The sequence below is a fragment of the Canis lupus genome, chromosome 21, assembly GCF_048164855.1.
Source record: "Canis lupus baileyi chromosome 21, mCanLup2.hap1, whole genome shotgun sequence".
NCBI lineage: Eukaryota > Metazoa > Chordata > Mammalia > Carnivora > Canidae > Canis > Canis lupus.
Genome location: NC_132858.1, coordinates 4,172,948 through 4,189,370, shown reverse-complemented (window position 1 = coordinate 4,189,370; position 16,423 = coordinate 4,172,948). Strand labels below are relative to the sequence as shown.

Genomic DNA, 16,423 nt, shown 5'->3' with positions numbered 1-16,423 from the left:
AATATTCTAGAAGGGGGTAAAGGCATGAGGGAAGGCCAGAGATGGGACAGTGAGGGGCTGTGTGTGTGGGGAGGGTGGTTCTTTTAGGGGCAAGGAAGGGATTGCCAGTCAAGCAGGGACGTAGGTGTCAGAGGTCAGGGGGAGGCAGGTGAGGAGGGCGTAGACAGAATCTGGATGGGAACCCTACCAGGGTCAGTGACAGTGGATGAGTGGGGAGCAGACAAGGGTCTCTGGAAGTCCAGTGGGTCTGGAAGACACCCTGGCAGCACTAGCCTAGGAAGACCACATTGAGGGCAGCCTGGTGCTAGCACCGCAGTGAGCAGGGCAGGGTACCGACAGGAGAGGCATGTGAGAGGGAGTAGGCAGGATGGGCTGCAGGATCTGTGATGAGGGGAGAGACAGAGCAGGTAAGGAGCGCCTGGTGCAGAGTGGAGGGCTCCTAGGTGGAGGAGGCATCCAGCCCGGAGCTGAAATGGGGGTTTGAGATGCTCCACGCAGGGTACAGTACATGTCAAAGCCGCCGGCAGAGGGAGAGAAGGTGGGGTCCAATGGTTGTGCCTCTGCTCACCTCCCAAGTCTCCATCCCAAGCCCCACTTCCTTTCCTTCTGGCGTCTGTGACCATGGAGTAGTCTCTGTCATTGGGTTATCCCTCAAGGTGGCGGCTCCACTGGGGTGCGATGCTTTCCGGCTGCTTCCTCTCAGCATCTCCAAGCCTAGGATAGTGCCTCGCTCGTGCTTAGCCAGTATTTGTGAATAAGCAAATAAATGCATGAAATTACATTCAAGAGGCAGGAGGAAGAGGACATAGAGCCCAAAACTGACGGAATTGCATGGAGAAGCCAAAAGGGTCTGTGCAGGCCCCTACTGCACATGGTCCTCAAGGGTCCAGCCCCTGTAACATTACCATGGTGGGGAGGGTCTCTGAGAGCTGGTGGATCCCCCCAAGACCCATGTTTGGGCTCTGGCGCATCCATTCTGATCACCCGGACCCGTCCACTCGGACATCCCATGGGCCTCAGACCAACAGTCCAGCAACACTCACCTCACTGTCTTCACCTGCCCGGAACCTCCCCACACTCCTTGCTGCCCCGCTCTGCCCCACTCTATCCCCTCCACCCCTGAAGCCAAAGACCAGGGGCCTTCCTCAAAGCCAGTCTTCCTGAGACCCAGCCTAAGTATCTCGCTCCCTCAACATGCCTCTGCCTCTCTGAAGCCATTCCCTGAATCCTTCAGGATGAGAGCATTGCCTCCGTGCTCCTCCTGTGTGTGCTTCGCAAAAAACACTGTTAGGCCCTTTGATTAAGCTGGTACTCAGAATAAATATATATAATATATATGATAAACATATGATATATATAACTATAATAAATACGTAAAAATAAATATACATATGATAAATATATACATAATATATATATCCTGTTCTTTGTGACAGCATCCTGGGTAACATATTATTCTGGCCATTTGACAGAAGAATTAAAACAAGGCCTAAAAGAGGTAAGTAACTTTCCCAAGTGCACACAGCCAGTGAGTTCAGGAATCAGGACCGGAGCCCGAGTTTCACACTGCTGTATGGAGGTGTATGATCATTGTTTTTTTTAATCATTCTGCTTCAAGACTTGGAGCTGCTAGAGACAGTCCATTATTTTCCTGTGCGTCTTCACACAGTAAAGTGTTCCAAAGGTGCTTTTCTTTGTGCATTTCCTTTCTCCTGCAGGTTTATTGGTATACAATAAACAAAGTATCCAAAGTGTATAATTTGATGAGCTTTGACATCAGTGCACATCTACAAAACCAACACCACAGTCAAGGCAATGAATACATTCATCACCCTCAGGCTTTCTTTATGCCCCTTGGTAACTCCAAATCTACTGTTATTTCAGGTTAGTCCTCATTTTTTGAGAATTTTGCATAAAGGGAGCCAGACTACATGTATTTTTTAACATTTTTAATTTAAATTCAATTAGTTAACATATAATGTTTCATTAGTTTCAGAGGTTGAGGTCAGTGACTCATCAGTCTATTTTTTTTAAGATTTTATTTATTTATTCATGAGAGACACACAGAGAGAGGCAGAGACCCAGGCAGAGGGAGAAGGAGGCTCACCTCAGGGAGCCCGATGTGGGACTAGATCCAGGGACCCCAGGATCATGACCTGAGCTGAAGGCAGACCCTTAACCAGCTGAGCCTCCCAGGTGCCCCTCCATTGGATATTCCTTCCTGCTTTGTCGAAGAGTAGTTGACCATAGAGTTGCATCACTCATCAGTTTTTAATTTTTTTTTTATTTTTTTTAAGGTATTTATTTATTTATTTATTTATTTATTTATTTATTTATTTATTTATGATAGTCACAGAGAGAGAGAGAGAGGCAGAGACACAGGCAGAGGGAGAAGCAGGCCCCATGCACCGGGAGCCCGACGTGGGATTCGATCCCGGGTCTCCAGGATCGCGCCCTGGGCCAAAGGCAGGCGCCAAACCGCTGCGCCATCCAGGGATCCCTACTCATCAGTTTTATATAACACCCAGTGCTCATCAGATCACATGCCCTCCTTCATGCCCATCCCCCAGTTACCCTGTCCCCTCACCCTTCTCCCCTCCAGTGACCTTCAGTTGGTTTCCTATGATTGAGAGTTTTTTTTTTTTTTTAAGATTTTATTTATTTATTCATGAGAGACACACAGAGAGAGAAAGAAGCAAAGACACAGGCAAAGGGAGAAGCAGGCTCCACGCAGGGAGCCCAACGCGGGACTCCATCCGGGTCTCCAGGATCAGGCCCTGGGCCTAAGGCGGCACTAAACCGCTGAGCCACCTGGGTTGCCCCTAATTGAGAGTTTCTCATGGTTTGTCTCCCTCTCTGATGTCGTCTTGTTTTATTTACTTATTTTTTTAAATTTATTCATGAGAGACACAGAGAGAGAGGCAAAGACGCAGGCAGAGGGAGAAGCAGGCGCCCACCAGGGAACCCGATGCAGAACTCGATCTCAGGACCTCAGGATCATGACCTGAGCTGAAGGCAGACCCTTAACCAGCTGAGCCTCCCAGGTGCCCCTCCATTGGATATTCCTTCCTGCTTTGTCGAAGAGTAGTTGACCATAGAGTTGAGGTTATATGTACTTTTTTCCCCCAGATTTTATTTATTTAGAGAGTACAAATGGGGGGAAGAGCCGCGGGAGAGGGAGAGAATCCAAAGTATGCCCCATCCTGAGCATGCAGACCCTGATGCAGGACTCAATCCCACGACCTCAAGACCTGAGTCAAAGGCAGCCCCGGTGGCTCAGTGGTTTAGCACTGCTTTCAGCCCAGGGCGTGATCCTGGAGACCCGGGATTGAGTCCCATGTCAGGCTCCCTGCATGGAGCCTGCTTCTGCCTCTGCCTGTGTCTGTGCATTCTGTATCTCTCATGAATAAATAAATAAAATATTTTTTAAAAAGACCTGAGCCAAAATCAAGAGTTGGACACTCAACTGACTGAGCCACCCCGGCGCCCCCAAACTGCATGTACTTTTTAAAAACTAGCTTTTTTCTTTCAACATAGTTTGAAATTCCTTCATGTTATTGTGTATATAGTTCATGCAAGATTTAAGACTTTTACCTTTTTAAGACAGAAAAAATGAAAAGGCAAAGCACATAGTCAAAGAAATATGTTCAAAACATACATGCAGGGCAGCCCCAGTGGCGCAGCGGTTTGGCGCCGCCTGCAGCCTGGGGTGTGATCCTGGAGACCCGGGATCGAGTCCCACATCGGGCTTCCTGTATGGAGCCTGCTTCTCCCTCTGCCTGGGTCTCTGCCTCTCTCTCTCTGTCTCTTGTGAATAAACAAATAAAATCTTTTAAGAAAAGAAAAGAAAAATGCAATTCGGGCGCCTGGGTGGTTCATTTGGTTAAGCAACTGCCTTCAGCTCAGGTCATGATCCTGGGGTCCTGAGATCGAGCCTTACATCTGGCTCACTGCTCAGCAGAGAGTCTGCTTCTCTCTCTCCTTCTGCCCCTCCCCTCTACTCCTGCTCTCTCTACCCCCCCAAATAAATAAAATCTGTAAAAACAAAACAATTCATATACCTATCATGAAACATATCAAGAAAAAGAAAGCATATGTCCACACAGACTTGTACACAAATGCTTATAGTAGCTTTATTCCTAATTTCAAAAAACTAGTAATAACTCAAATATCCATACAATGCAATACTACTCAGCAATAAAAATGTTTGTTGAACGTTCAAGTGTTATGAAGTATTCCAAGGACAATGCCTGCAATGCTACATTCATTCACTAGATGGCAGGAAAAGCTCATTCGTTTCCAGTCCTATTACTGTGTCGGGTCTTCCTTACCACAGCCGGCAGGCAGATGGCATCAACCCCATTTAACTGGTAGGAAAACAAAGGCCTGGAGAGGGCAGGTGACATCCCAAGTTTGCCAACCTGCCAGAGCCACATCTCCTGGACTTTCTGGGCTTCTGAATCGACAACCCAGATAGACACTCCCACACCTTGGTCAGCATAGACCCTGTCCCCCTCGACCCAGCCCACCCATCCAACCCCACCCCTCCAAGCTCTCATTCTCCTAGCTGTCACCCCTGTACTGAAGTCAGAAATCCGCTGCTTGGGTCCTAGGCCTGGGAGGCCTGAGGGGAAGCTTGTGAGGCTGGGAAATGTGGAGCTACCACTTGAATTCAGGTTTGTTTTAGCCACTACTAGGATTAGCAAATCCAAAACAACTGGTATGAGCCCTTTGTACAGCTTGAAGGGTTATATAAATACCTATGGTTTGTCTGTTATTATGACCCAGCCCCTTAACTTGCATATAATCTTTGGGAGAATTTTATGTTGGCCTCTTCTGAGTTCCCTTTTTGTGCTCAAAGGGTAAGAAGTAGCTTCCGGCCTGCTTTTTTCTATCTTCCGGTTAGCTAACCCCGTGTCTGGTCTTTACATTTCCAATCCTGGACAATTTAAAATCTGCTCAGCATCAGGAGCCATGTAGTCCCTAGCAAGTAGAACGCCTTCCTCTCTTACTACCTTGCTCTCCAATGAAGTCTTGTGCTTCTAGGGAGCCTTTCAACTCTGGAAAAACATCGAAGACCTTTCTCCAAAAGACATTAAGACAGCAATTCTGGGATCCCTGGGTGGCGCAGCGGTTTGGCGCCTGCCTTTGGCCCAGGGCACGATCCTGGAGACCCGGGATCAAATCCCACATCCGGTGCATGGAGCCTGCTTCTCCCTCTGCCTGTGTCTCTGTGCCTCTCTCTCTCTGTGACTATCATAAATAAATAAAAATTAAAAAAAAAAAAAAGACAGCAATTCAGAACAGGCACGTAATCAAGCTCAGGGAACCATGGTTCAGCTTCCCTCTATCCTCTCCCTCTATTTCAGATGCAACCCTTCAAGGAAAAAGTCTCCCTGCCTGCACAGGATGGGTAGGTTCGAGGCTGGTCTGCTGACCTATCTGGACTGTGGCTTCATGTCAGATGTTCATGAGCTGAAAAAAGGAGTTTAAGTGTTGCCAGACCAGGAATCAAATCCCAGCCCCGCAGCCATGACAAGGACCCAAAGCCTGCTTCTCCACTTGTAACACCTTCCTGAGTTGTGAGTACAGTAATGTAGTTCTGTTCCCTGAGGCCTCCTTCACTGGGCTGAGTGTGGCCAACAGTGACCCACGATGGGAAGCCTCTGGTGGGTGTGAACTCTTTAGACCTGGGTTCCCCACTCTTCTAAACCTGGCTGGGTGGAAGGCTCCTTCAGGCAATAGGGTCACTTGAGAGTAGAAAGCAGGGACACCTCAGGGATTTAGTCACCAGGTAAGACAAGTATTTCATTTAGAGAGTAGGTGTACGTGCGATCTCAACATTTTAGTTGCAACCAAGGCAAGATCACGAGGTATCCAGGCCATTCCACAGAACAGGAACCAATGGCCAATTTGTTTGAGGCACTGACAAGGATTAAGGACGTTATCAGCCCAAAACTTCAGAGACCCCACAGCACTGGTTTTTATCAGCACTTAGGGGCAGTGCCCCTAGGCCTGCAAAGGGTTTTCACAGAAGCAATGGAAATCGGTGTGCCCCCCCACCTGTTTCTCCATGCTGTGGGCCCAGCTCACCAACTGCTAGACAGTACAATGCAAGCTTTCCTATGGGGAAAGTTACTGGATCCTTTAGGTTGCTGACCCTATGCCACTTTCCCCAAGTCCCTCTCCCTACCTGAAGATCATGCTGTATATCATGGTAACCAGCAACAAACAAGGTGGAGAACCTCCCCACAAAACACCCCATCTTCCCTCAACTACCCATGATGGACAGGATTTTTTTAAGATTTGTTCATGAAAGACAGAGGAGAGGCAGAGACACAGGCAGAGGGAGAAGCATGCTCCATGCAGGGAGTGGGACGTGGGACTTATCAGGATCATGCCCTGGGCCGAAGGCGGCACCAAACCACTGAGCCACCCGGGCTGCCCCAGGAGTTTGGTTTATACACAAAAGAATCACACCAATGAAAAGCTTTAATTTTTTTTATTAATATGAATTTTTAAAGTTTTCCATTTTTAAAGACTTCCAAAGCAAGTCTTCTCCAAACACTAGATGCATGGGGACCACCTGAAAATTAAAGAGACAAGGCAGTTATCATTAGGTTCCCACATAAATAAAAACAGATTTAGGTTTCTGGCTGAATTCCACGAAGTGTTTTTCCATCTCCCCCAAATCCCAAAGCCTAACATCTAAAAAGAGGAAATGGAAGGAGGCCTGAAGACAAGAGATCGTAGTTCAAGCAAAGACACTGCAAGGATTTGAACCCTGTCCTGGAAATCCAGGAGTGCCAACCACCAGCATCTTTTGCTTTTTTTTTAAGCTAGGAAAAGGCTAAAAAGCAAAACCTGAGAAAACAAAAATTTGTTTTCTCAGGAAAAGAAAAACCTTTACAACCCTACTGAAGAACACTGGAGTATCTGCTTCAGCTAAGATGCTAGCTTAGCCAAGTCTCTTTTATGTTCACCTGAAAAAGTCTTAGCAGAGAATTTTTGCAATCCCACCCCAACAGTCCTCAATACTAAAATGCCTATCTCTGATTTGTAAGGTCTATGTTCCCACCCAACATTACAGTCTCAAACATTATCCTCCATTCACTGGCTTAAGTGTTCTAACCACAAGATAACAGTGTTATAATATTTAGTCGTGGTTTTAATAACATTTAAGCATTTGCAGGCAAATTAATGGCCTTTTCTAGTAGTGCAACCCACCAGAAGACCTCAGCACCACTGTTACCTTGAAACCGATTAGGGGTCATGCCCTCAAGGATCCAAGCTACTGGCAGCATCGAGGTGAGGGGTGAAGGGTCTGCGCTAGGCCAAAGGCAGGGAGTGGCGATGTGGCAGAGTAGTCACTTGTGGGGAGGCCTTGCTTTTTTAACAGGCTTCTGGAAAAGCTAGGGAAAAGTGGTTGCCCTCTTTCCCCATTTCCCTCCCCTTCAACCATCACTTGAGGTATGGGCTTTTTAAATAAATAGCTGCTATAAAAGCAGCATAATTGTCAGGACAGGACAAGCCCAGGGGTACAGAAGGTACTCAAAACATTCCTTTAGATGCTCCGTTCCCCGAAGAGAGCCTCAGTGCATGTCTGCCAAGTGTTGAGGCAAGTCCTCATTTCTAACAGAAGCTGGGGTTAGGAGGCTGACACCATTTTTATTGACCTTAGTGTAATAGCGCTTTGTTGTCTCTCTTGCCACAGGAAGGCTCCATGGTTGTCCTACTTAAGCCTTCGGTGCCTTTAGAGGGGTACCTGAAAAATCTTAAAAAAAGGCTTAGCGCCCACCTTACCCCTCCACCCCCAGGCCAACAAACAGCTGCTCACATGCTATTTATTCCAGCATAAAGCTGGAAGTCTATTTAACACTAAATTACTTATTCATAACGGATCTGACTTGGTATGTAAACATAGAAAAAAGCGTGTTCACCTGTTGTCCTCATTTTGTCCACTGGTGAATTCAACTGGAAGCTCCTTCTATAGTCTGAAGAATACCATCTGAAAGAACTAGTGGTTCCCAATCCCCACATTTAAAATGGACTGTTTATTTAAAGTAAATAAGCTATTTTTTTTCCTTACTGGTCTGGCTTCTCTGGCCCTTCGCATACGTCTGCTGTTTTGAATGTTCCTGTGTGTAAGAATTAAGACCAAGGGAGGGGAGAGAGAAACCCACACAAAGAAAATGCACTAAGACCACTGAACTGATAAAACGTTTCCACTTGCCAGTTAAATTTCTCGAAGGCTGTTGCTTGTTTGGAATTTATTTCTTGTCACTGATTTTAAGGTGCATCTGGAAAAGACTAAAGGCTTCAGTACCCTCCCCACCCCCCTACCAGAAGTGAACAAAAAGCATTTTACCTAAAGAAGCACAGCAAAAGGTACTTGGCTTCAATCACAAACACGAATGCTTAAAAGCTGCAGAAATTTCCTCAACACTCAGCCTTTATCACTCAGCTGGATTTCCTTCAACAATCACTACTCCAAGCATTGGGGGAACACAACTTTTAATCATACTCCAGTCGTTTCACAATGCATTCTAATAGCAGCAGATCAGAACAGTACTGCATTACTTGCCAACAGAACAGACAGACCTGAGGTCAAGACAACTGCATTCTGTGTGGTCTGTAAAAAAAAAGCTAAAACAAGTAAGCCCCTCCCCCTCCTCCCCTCCAAAATCAGGGGAAAGTTTACTTGAATATTATGCTGATACACTGCAAGGTCTCACACTCACTAGAACAGAAGGAAGAGCCAAGCGCTTATATGCAAGTCAAAATCCTGAACAGCTTCATGAAGGATGAAATGAAGCCTCTGCAAAGAAAATTCTTTAAAAACCCACATGCCCCCCCCCCCCAAGTACCTATATGAAAAGGCCAGTTGTGTCAACACTGGCTAACATCAGATGAGATGATTAGAAGCATTTAAAGTTCACATGCAACTCTGGAAAAGTTGACAGTATTTTATTACTCTACCACTGTCAAATTTAGAGACCCCTGACTTTCTGGAAATAGTGTAGGTGTAGTTACCTGTTATTCTGATCATAATCTCCCACCTGTCTAAGAGGTATTTATTCCTTATTTAGAGGGCCTCTATTGCCATGTGCCTGGAATTATTAAATGCTCATCACTTTACGAAGGATAAAATGTTTTTCCTGCCTTAAAGTTAAATTCGTTCTTCCGCTCAATTCCTGATCTTGTCCATTAAAGAGTGCTCGCAGACAAAGTTTCTGAAAGATTAGAGAAGAATCCCCCCAAGATTGCCCAACACTAACTACAAACAAACAATACTTTATTTAAATGAGGAGACAGCTTTCTAAAAGCATACATTCTCTAGATTAAAATGTTTTATTTTGAAGTATTTAATGTTTTCTATACAACGTACATCACGACACAAAACTTAAGCTTTAGCAAGATTAACAACATCGGATTCTTAACAGCACAATATGCTAGCCTTTTGTAGAATTTAAGAGATTCAATTTTCTTAGTTTTATCAACATTGCCTTATGATTAAGGCACTACTACTCTTCAAAGCCTTTAAGGAATTACTTGCCTCCGAACGAGGTGTGCTATCCCATCATGGAAGCCCACGGTAAGTCCTAATTTTAAAAGGCTAGATGGGAAAATTCCCCACAATCCTGAAATCCTCTAAGGAAGGGATCAGGAAACACAGCCAAGTTCAATACTTAAGAGCTCCACAGTTCTATTAAAAATAAGCACTTATCCCTAACATGCAATACTGCAGATTCAAATTAAACTTATCTGTTAACAGCTGCCTGCTGTTTTCTGCTCCCAGATGAAATGAAGCAACTCTTCTGATAATGAAGAGAAACCTGTCTGAGGCAAACGAAAGATTGGCAAACAGCACAGCCTTCTCTCAATCCATTTGATCCCACTCTGAATTATTTCAGCTTCTTTTATTCCAGGATTAATGTTGATTTTACCATTTTTCATTTTGTTTTATTCTGCTTTTGTAAAAGCAGTATTTTGAGATGGTTATTTGATCTTCGTTGTTATTTCTCATCAATTCATTATATTACAGCTCATCAATTCTTTTTGTGGGTGTGGGTATAGCTTGATAGGCCATAACTTTTAAATGGTAGATTCCATTAACTTTAAATTGGTAGTTTCACTTGCTTAATTTTTTTTGCATATGCAGATAATGCGTTCATCAGTAGTTAAGGATCTCAGGGTTATGCTTTTTTCCCCAATGGAGGTATGAAACATAATCTTTTCTGCCTTTACTTATCATCATTCACCAAGATGCTGTTCCCTCTCCATCTAGGTCATCGTATTTGCCAGGCTGGTTATGACTCAGAAGTTATCTGAAAAAAGTCTACAGAAAAAAAAAAGGTTTCCCCGCCCTCATCCACAACACCCCACCCCCTTTTTTATCAGAAAGGATTAAAATATACAATTTACAGTAATTTTGAAGCATACCTTAACATCTTGTTTGCAGTTAATGGAAAAATACTTTTCCTACACTAGAGAAAAGAAATTTGCTTATACACAACTGAAAATAGAATCTTACTTGATAATATAAAAGCTACCACCAGGAAGAAATCCCTTCAGGATCATTAAGCCACTTCCTTTGCTCTGAAGCTCCTATAGTAGTATTAAGTTATATTAAATCACCTGAAAAAAATTCCAAAAGAGAACCACACACTACCATATCCAAACAACTTTAGCCATTTTTAAAAAAATTCCCAAGATGATATCTAAGTCAGCCAGTGGGCTAGACCAACCCCCAGTCCTTATACTTTCCTTCCCCAGGCCTTACACTATGAATCCAGTGGATCTTCATGAACTTCCCCAGCTGCCCAATTCAAAAATTGGGGGAAAACAAAAACTAGAGGATTGGGAGTTACTTGCCAACTTGGAAGTTGAGATTTCTTTAGTTTTTCCATCCTAAGTATTTAAGTTCTCGGGCATGAGTTATCTGAAATCATAAACTAAACAATTACCTAACCCCCAACCCTCCCCAATCCCAACCATTAACAGGCCACTGCCAACTATCAATTGCCAAAATTTGCCCCTCCCCTTTAATAAAAGTTAAAGATCACATTACTTGAAAACTTAACTTCAACATCTGGCCTAGTCAAGCTCTTCTGAAGTGCTCCTGAGAAGACTGAGTATGAACCAAAGCTGCACTGTGCTGTACCATTTCAGCTTCAACTGGGAATACTCTTCCAAGGAAAAAAGCAGCTCCAATCCCTGAAGGTGTTCGTGCCAACAGCATAGCAGTACAATCCTTCTCTAACCCAGTTTGTCAATAGTACTATAGCATCTGTGGAAAATCTTAGAAAGAAAAATTTCTCCCCCAACCCTCTTCCCTGTTAAGACCACCCCAAAGTTAAGTAAATGTAACGAATTTAAAGGGTTATGTATTAAAATATCTGATGAATAAATGGAAAAACAAGAACTACCAGCCATTTCTCCAATGGACAGCTCCGCCACAGAACTCAAAAGTGAGAGCTGCTCGTGCTCTAGTTTCTAGAACTGTAAACCTGTGGTGTTCTGATTATCCTGATACTGGATTTTCTTTTTTCCTGTTACCTTGAGTCATTTGCCTTTGGGACTCTAGACAGACCTAAGGGGAAAAGAACTCAAAACATATTTTTGCGCCCCCATCCCCACAAAAAACTCTCCCCCCCATACACAGCCAAACTCCACATTTAGAAAACTTGAATGCAGGGTGAAGGAAGAATAAGGTCATCTATTCAAAAAACTGAAAGGCTTCATTACCCCAAGCTAAAAACTTCTTACAAAACTTGCCAGAATTTGGTCTCAAGGTTGATCTACCAAATTCATTTGGTTTCCCTCAAATTGGTTAAAAACAAAACAAAAAAACTTGCCATCTACCATTCCTCCAGGCCTTGGAAGTCTGCCCTCAAAAGCTTCAGACAAGATGAGAAAACAAGCCTGAAAAAGAGAAACCTACGACACCCGGAAATCGGCCTACACCCCCATAAATCCCTTAGCGCTTAAGTACCACAATTCCCCCGTTACCATTAGAAAAGCAAATTAACGTTACCATACTGAAGTTACAAAAACCACGTTAGCCCATCTCTGGTATTTTTACCACACCACTCGTCCTCCCTGGGGCCTCGCACACTGGGATGCTGCTCTAGGATCCTCTATCTATCCTCCACAGCGCCTGTTCGCCGCCTCCGCGTGGTCGCCAAGCCAAGCTGCCAAGCTGCCAAGCTGCTCGCTAGCTTCATCACCACATCGCACTGGCTCCTCCTTTCTGGAATCCTCTCCTAGCTTCACCTCCAAATCGTTAGGGCTCCTTCTTTCTTCCTAGCTTCCTTCCTTCACCAAACAGCACTGGCTCCCGGACTTCGCCTTCCTTCCTATCTTCACCACGAACTGCAGCTCGCTCCTCAGTCCTAGCTTCACCGACACTGGCTCCTGGAATCCTGTCTGCCGCTCCTGTCTTCCTAGATTCACTGAATCCACTTCTGCGTAGTACCTGGGTCTGCTGCCAATTAACGCTAGTCCTCAGGATTTAAAAAACCATCTTAGCTCAAAGTCCAATGGGAGAATGTTAAGTTGGTAGTTATTCTTGATCTTGCATTACTTCAGTTATCAAAGTTCTTTAAATTCTCCAAGAACACTAAAAGCTACCATATTTAAAGACCCTCACATTTTTAACTCCAGAAATATTCTACTTAAGTAACTTAAGTCTTTTTGGTAGCAAACGCTGTTAATCTGATTTTTATCTTTCCCTTCTAGCTCCTGGGCTAAGCTGGGTCTCGGTCTACAGTAATTTTATCACCCTCAAATCTAGCTTCTGCACCAGAAATTAAATTCATGGGCTTTTGGAAAGATTCCATAACTACTTAAAAATTCTTAGTTTTCCTGTTTTTACTTTTTCCAATTTTTTGGCTTTAAACTTCTCTATCTTCTTTTTGACGTCTATCTTATGTGCCTATATTCAGCGGTTGTCCTAGCTTTTCATTTTCTACCTGATGTACTTTCCCTGACCTTATTTTCCACCTCGTTTCCAATTTCTGGCTTTCTCAACTTGTATCTGAGACCTTGTTGCCTTGTTCTTCTCTAAATATTTTTTTCTTCTGCTTCCTGCCTTCGAGGTTTAAATTATTTTTGTCTTCTAAAAGGCGTGTAATTTTTCTTCCAATTTTCCTATCTTCTCTAAGTCTTTTCTTCACCTTTACTTCTGGTCTTTTAAATCTTCACCTTCCTGTACTTCGGTCTTGCGAGTTCTCCACTTCAATTTTCTAATCTCTTCAAATTTTCATCCTACCACTAATTAATATTTGCAAGTTTTAGCAAGGATTAGCTTAAGATCTAGGTGTCAAATGACGCAATCACTAACCCATGAATTTGAAGGGCTCTTAAAACACCTTCAAGTTAAGCTTTTTAAAAGACAAACTTTTTAAATCTTTACCATCTACAACCGGTCTAAAACATTTAGGCTCTACTTAGGTCATTTACATTTCAACGACAACCTGAAAGGCTGCCCTCAGATTTAAAGGATTTATTGAATCCCGGACTTTGCAGTCCTCTCAACAATTCTTCTAAAATTAGATTTCTTTCCACTCCATTAAGCTTCATCTCTTAACCTCCGTCTTTTTCTACAAAGAGCATTTTCTTTCTCAAGCTACTCTTTAAAATCTTCATTGCTTTCCTTTTAAGCTCTTTTTAAGATTACAATACTACTCTACGAATTTAATGCTAAGCAATATCTCAAGAAGTATTATCCCTATTTACGTTTCCTAAAGATTGCTTTAATTCCTAGCTTTTTTTTAAGAAAAACTTATCTGCTGTCGCCTTAAGCAGTCCCTCCTCCCTCACCAGCCGTCTCTGCGCTCGCTGCCTGAAAGCCTGCAGCAGAACCCGGGAGAGGCATATTTATAGACGGAAGACAGCTCACACCGCGATTTCAATAACCCTCCGCCGCCTTTGTGAGGGGAAGCAAAAATAGTTCCATGGCCGGGTTAAAAATAGAACCTAGCTTTACAAGACTTTCTGGAGCTTTCGTGACAGTTCAGGCAACTTGATTACCCCCCGTGTACCCAGGAATAGTCAAAACTTACTAGCAAGTAGATTTGAACTGAAGACTTAGGCACAAAAATCACATTTAAGTAGATCAAACAGCTTTCCCTAACTTCAGATCCATTACTTAGGAATTTTTTTAGTAGCTTTAAAAATACCTCATGTTTTCTTGGCAGTACAGTAGATACTATGAAGTGCTTTATGAAGGACGGTTGAAATGGAGTTGTTGATGGCCTTTTATTTCCATTATGTAACCGAACCTCAGCCTCGTCAGGAGATGGCGGCCATCTTAGCTGCGGCAAAGTGTCCGTTTGTCCCCCAAATAGCCTCGGGGCCTGCCAGTCGGTTCTCAGGTTAGCCCCGACATTCTGATTACCCTGTTATTGGAGAAGCCCGGCGGTCCGGGTTATCTGCTTAAGAATTCTACTAAACGTGGAAATCCACTTCTAGAAAATGTCTCAAGTAGTTCCGGGGCAGGGCTGCCTCCTACGTCCGAACCAACACGAAGGGGGCCGGGGAGGGGGGGGGGGGGACTTGTGTTACTTCACGGGCTCAGTGGTCCCGGCTTTGGGGTCCCTAAATGCTAGCTCGACCCCCCCACATCTCTGCCTTTTTTAATATCATGCCCACACTTTTTGTTCTGCCCAAATGTGAACCGTTTCTGAGCTTCCAAGCTTCTCGTCAAAGTCACCAAAACCCAAAACTGTCAAAGTCAGGTTTTAAGCGTCCTCTTTGATCCCCAAACGCCAGAAGGCTTTTCTGAGGAAACGACCTCGGGCAGCCCGTCCGGGAACGTTCTCAGACTTTCGCGAAACTGCTTAGGAGTGTGCTTTTCTAAGTCTGTGCTTTGGAATCCGTATTCTCTCTGGCTTGGCTCCACTTCCGAGGTTTTTACAACGGGAGCTAAAAGGGAAACAAAAGCTCTTCACCAAACCCAAAGCCCGTCCTTTTTGTACAATTTGAGCAGTTTTGCTTTCAAAGCACCCCCTGGAATTTCCCAACTAAAGGCGAAGCTGACTAAGCACCGCGTGCCAAAGATTCCGAGAAAAATCTCGTTTCCCGGGGCGGCAAGATTGTGAACCGCGAGCGAGGCCGGACAAATTGGGAGCAACGGCGCCAGGGGCTTCCCGTACACAGGTTTCCACGGGGCCATGCGGCTGCGCGGAGAACCCGGCGAGGTGGGACGTGTGGGGGGCGAGAGGGCGCGTGTTCTCCGGCTCCCCTCGGCCAAGCTCTGCCCCACGTCCAGACCCCTCGGGGGGCTGCAGGGGCCGCGGGGAGGGCTGGGGGCAGGGACTGGCCCGGAGACCTGGGCCGCCGCAGCTGCAGGCTGGAGACAAAGGCTGGGGGGAAGGGCACGGCACGGCGCGCACCCCGCACCCGCCCGGCGCAGGGATACGCGAGCCGTGAGCCGCCGCCTCCCCTTGTGAGGCGCCGGCTCGCGGGCGGGCACCGCCGGCTCTAACCGGCTCCAGCCGGTCCTGGCCGCCTCCGGGAGCGGTGGCGGTTGTCGCAGGGCGCCAGTGCGCATGCGCGCCCCGCCCCCAGACCCTGTGTTTGTGCCAGAGGTTGGCGGGGCGGGGGAGGGGCGCAGGGTTGGGGAGGTGGGGGCTCTGCGGCCGCCCCTCCGCTCTTTCACCACCCTCAGGCCGCTCTTACTCCCTTGGGGCAGCTGTTGTGCCTCCCTCCCTCCTTCCTTCCTGTTTGCTACCGGGGTCTGCCCTTCCTTCCCTTTTCCTGCCCTTTGTCATTCCTCCATGTTGTATCGAAGGCATCAGTTAATTGAAAATTCGCACAGGATCCCCTTGGAATTATCAAACGCTGTTTATTGTAACACATTTTGGGTGTTTGCATGTCACCGGGTCTTATTAGTGCATAATGCCCGAGGTGGAAGAGTCTCAGAAGCTGACTTGGCAGCTGCCTTGTGTTTAGGAAAAGAAACTGAAGCAGAGAGAAAGGGGAGCTGTGGGACTCAGGTTTTGTTTTGTTTTTAAGATTTGATTCATGAGAGACGGAGAGAGAGGCAGAGACACGGGCAGAGGGAGAAGCAGGCTCCATCCATGCGGGGAGCCTGATGTGGGACTAAATCCCGGGACTCCAGGACTCGGGTTTAAAGCCTGGAGCCCTGGACAGGGGCTGACACCCGACCTCTTACCTCAGGGCCTTTACTGTGGAACCTGCAGGATGGCGGGTCTCTAGGCAGGGAATGCCGAGAGGGAAAGATGGAGTTCGGGGACAAGGTGTAGGGTAGAGTGGCATCTGAGTAGTGACGGGGAATTGCAGGAACTTGATACAGTTTCTGTTTGTGAAACCGCTTTGGCTCCTGTAAATGACAGTAGTTATCATGAAGGTGTCGGGGAGCAGAAGGGGGCGTGGGGGACCAAGGTACTGACACCCT

The 16,423-nt window shown here is 45.6% G+C and overlaps 1 long non-coding RNA gene across 1 annotated transcript; it reads right to left on the bottom strand.

The window, feature by feature from the left end:
• Positions 1-6,486: 6,486 nt before the first annotated feature.
• LOC140613263 (uncharacterized) lies at positions 6,487-15,291 on the bottom strand. Its single transcript, XR_012014420.1, has 3 exons — positions 15,159-15,291; positions 7,253-14,928; positions 6,487-6,586 (listed from the first exon to the last, which is right to left on the bottom strand). It is a non-coding gene; the product is annotated as an uncharacterized lncRNA (long non-coding RNA).
• Between the last annotated feature and the right edge of the window lie 1,132 nt (positions 15,292-16,423).